Source organism: Oncorhynchus tshawytscha, unplaced genomic scaffold (genome assembly GCF_018296145.1).
Source record: "Oncorhynchus tshawytscha isolate Ot180627B unplaced genomic scaffold, Otsh_v2.0 Un_contig_3090_pilon_pilon, whole genome shotgun sequence".
Lineage (NCBI taxonomy): Eukaryota > Metazoa > Chordata > Actinopteri > Salmoniformes > Salmonidae > Oncorhynchus > Oncorhynchus tshawytscha.
Genome location: NW_024608923.1, coordinates 37114 through 41249, shown reverse-complemented (window position 1 = coordinate 41249; position 4136 = coordinate 37114). Strand labels below are relative to the sequence as shown.

The 4136-nt window shown below is 45.5% G+C and overlaps 1 pseudogene; it reads left to right on the top strand.

The window, feature by feature from the left end:
- Nucleotides 1-1244: 1244 nt before the first annotated feature.
- Nucleotides 1245-3248, top strand: LOC121843954 (annotated as a pseudogene).
- Nucleotides 3249-4136: the final 888 nt, after the last annotated feature.

Below are 4136 nucleotides of genomic sequence, written 5' to 3'. Positions count from 1 at the left end.
TAGCTGAATGGCTCCGGTAGCTAGCTGAATGGCTCCGGTAGCTAGCTGAATGGCTCCGGTAGCTAGCTGAATGGTTCCGGTAGCTAGCTGAATGGCTCCTAGCTGAATGGCTCCGCTGAATAGCTTGCTGAATGGCTCCGGTAGCTAGCTGAATGGCTCCGGTAGCTAGCTGAATGGCTCCGGTAGCTAGCTGAATGGCTCCGGTAGCTAGCTGAATGGTTCCGGTAGCTAGCTGAATGGTTCCGGTAGCTAGCTGAATGGTTCCGGTAGCTAGCTGAATGGCTTCCGGTAGCTAGCTGAATGGCTCCGGTAGCTAGCTGAATGGCTCCGGTAGCTAGCTGAATGGTTCTGGTAGCTAGCTGAATGGCTCCTGGTAGCTAGCTGAATGGCTCCTAGCTGCTGAATGGCTCCGGTAGCTAGCTGAATGGCCGGTAGCTAGCTGAATGGCTCCGGTAGCTAGCTGAATGGCTCCGGTAGCTAGCTGAATGGCTCCGGTAGCTAGCTGAATGGCTCCGGTAGCTGAATGGCTCCGGTAGCTGAATGGCTACACTCTAACCAACCACTAGGCTACCCTGCCACCTCTACACTCTAACCACTAGGCTACCCTGCCGCCCCGTCCTAGACTATCATCAAGAGGATGAATGAAAATGAGTTATAAATGTGTGTTTGTTTTTATTTCACCTTTATTTAACCAGGTAGACTAGTTGAGAACAAGTTCTCATTTGCGACTGCAACCTGGCCAAGATAAAGCAAAGCAATTCGACACAAACAATAACACAGAGTTACACATGGAATAAACAAAACATACAGTCAATAATACAGTAGAAAAAAAGAAAGTAAAAAGTTTATATACAGCGTGTGCAAATGAGGTAAGATAAGGGAGTTAAGGCAATAAATAGGCCATGGTGGCGAAGTAATTACAATATAGCAATTAAACATTGGAATGGTAGATATGCAGAAGATGAATGTGCAAGTAGAGATACTGGGGTGCAAAGGAGCAAGATGAATAAATAAATAACAGTTTATTATTTAACAGGAGAGGTCGAACCAAAATGTGCTGTTAAAATGAGATATATTTAAAATAAAAGCAATGCTATAGAGAAACCCTGCCATGCATCTCTAACCTCTAGGGTTAGGTTACTCTTGGCGGGTCTCCAGTTGTGAATGGGATGCGGAAGCCCCGCCTGTTTCGGGATATGACGCGAACCAATGAAAAAGCCCAGTGCGTTTTGGAAGAACGTCATATCGTCATCAGACGCCGTAAGGTTGGAATGCCTCTGTGTGAGATCCAGAACAACTCACCAAACATTTTTACAATTGGGATATGTGACGGATATGTTTCTTTAAAATGTTCCAAAATGTATAACAATAATTTCCCGACGCTTCAAGAGACTGAGTTGTCTTTCCTTGGACTAGGAGAGTAAAATCAGAGAGAAAGAGTGTTGTGAATGCTGCTAAGTCGAATTGCTTTCAACTTATTTATTGAATTGTAGAAATTCATATAGCGAGATAGCAGGCTTGGTGCATTATGTTATATCGTTCGTTTGGACCATGGAGTAGTCCAACACGGACCGTTATAATGTGAGTCCTGAATCTCTGGATGTTTGGGCAAGCTAGCCAAGTTGGCTACATTCTTGTCGCCCTGTGTAGCTGGCTAGAAAATTGTGATTGTGTGCTGCTGGAGCGTTAGGCTACAAAGCAAGAAAGTGTCAGTGAAAATACCTGCTTCTTTTACATACAGGCAGATGAAACACTGAAGATGAATCCGCTATTAACATAAATAAATGTAAGGTCCGGGTGCATTTTCAATCCCCAATTTACCAGGAAGGTAGTCTACTCTTAAGTGCTGGAAGATAGCCACTGTTTGCCATAACTATTAACAAGGGGAGAAGTAAATGATCATTATAAATCGCCCACATGCGCTGGATCAATCGTCGGCAATCGTTGAGCGCTAAACCCTTCCTGGCTGGAGGAAGATGGCGCAGCCGTTCAATTGGAAGTAGTGGCGAGAGGAGTGAAACTTCATCGGGGCTCGTTGGATTTACTAGACATCTCGACCCTGATCGAAGGACACATGCAGGCCAAAAAACGCTACTTAATTCTGTTCTCCGCCGGTGCGTGTCTCATTCTGTTGTTGTACTTTGGAGGGATGCAAACCGCGCTATCCAGAAGCAACAACCGGCGTGATGACCGCAGCCTCGATGGACACCACGGGAGTCCCCAGTGGCACCACTTCTCGGGGTCCCTCCAACCGTTCAGCCCCTGGGACCAAATGGAGACCGAGGAGTACAACGTTCACACATCGCCACGACAGAAGAGGGATGTCATTTCGGGAGTTTATAACGGGAAACGTTGCCGGATGGACTCCTGCTTTGATTTTTCCTTGTGCAAAACCAACGGATTTAAAGTTTACGTTTACCCGCAACAGAAAGGAGAGAAGATGTCCGAGAGTTATCAGAATATTTTATCTTCCATTGAGGCTTCCAGGTTCTATACGTCTGACCCGGGACAGGCTTGTCTATTTGTCCTGAGTTTGGACACTCTAGACAGGGACATTCTGTCTCCGCAGTATGTCCACAACCTCAGAACTAAAGTCCAGAACTTGCATCTGTGGAATAACGGAAAGAATCACCTCATCTTCAACCTCTATTCGGGAACTTGGCCCGACTACACGGAAGATCTGGGCTTCGACTTTGGACAGGCCATGCTAGCCAAGGCAAGCATCGGCACAGAGAACTTCAGACCCAATTTCGATGTCTCCATCCCTCTTTTTGGGAAAGACCACCGCAGCGCCGGAGAGGAGAGGGGTTATTTAAAACACAACTCTATCCCACCGTACAGGAAATACATGCTTGTGTTCAAAGGAAACGATACCTCACTGGAATCGGATCAGACACGAGGAATGCATTATATCACGTCCATAACTCTGAGGACGTGGTGCTGCTCACCACATGTAAACACGGGAAAGACTGGCAGAAGCACAAGGATGCCCGCTGTGACCTCGACAACGCCGAATATGACAAGTAAGTACATGACTATTGTCATGGTCCTGTATAGAGAGAGGTCTGTCGTTTGATATTTTTCAGGTACTTGTGAGGGTGGCAGTGTGACGTCACTCACCAGCCTTGATGTGTGGCTGGCGTGGGACACATCAATGGATCAGTGTTGTCTGAGTTTGTTCGGACCCAAGGGAATTCATTAACTCAGTCGATATTGAAACAAACCTCATTAATATAATGGAATAACAGTGATGCTGCACAGTGTGTTTATAACAGTGGTACTGCCCAGTGTGTTTATAACAGTGATACTGCCCAGTGTGTTTATAGCAGTGGTACTGCCCAGTGTGTTTATAACAGTGATACTGCCCAGTGTGTTTATAACAGTGGTAATGCCCAGTGTGTTTATAGCAGTGATACTGCCCAGTGTGTTTATAGCAGTGGTACTGCCCAGTGTGTTTATAACAGTGATACTGCCCAGTGTGTTTATAACAGTGATACTGCCCAGTGTGTTTATAACAGTGATACTGCCCAGTGTGTTTATAACAGTGATACTGCCCAGTGTGTTTATAACAGTGTACTGCCCAGTTGTTTATAACAGTGATACTGCCCAGTGTGTTTATAACAGCTGCCCAGCGTGTTTATAACAGTGATACTGCCCAGTGTGTTTATAAGTGATACTGCCCAGTGTGTTTATAACAGTGGTACTGCCCAGTGTGTTTATAACAGTGGTACTGCCTGCCCAGTGTGTTTATAGCAGTGGTTTATAACAGTGCTGCCCAGTGTGTTTATAGCAGTGGTACTGCCCAGTGTGTTTATAGCAGTGATACTGCCCAGTGTGTTTATAACAGTGTGTTTATAACAGTGGTACTGCCCAGTGTGTTTATAACAGTGTGTTTATAACAGTGGTACTGCCCAGTGTGTTTATAAGTGGTACTGCCCAGTGTGTTTATAACAGTGGTACTGCCCAGTGTGTTTATAACAGTGATACTGCCCAGTGTGTTTATAACTGATACTGCCCAGTGTGTTTATAACAGTGATACTGCCCAGTGTGTTTATAACAGTGGCCCAGTGTGTTTATAACAGTGCCCAGTGTGTTTATAACAGTGGTACTGCCCAGTGTGTTTATAACAGTGGTAT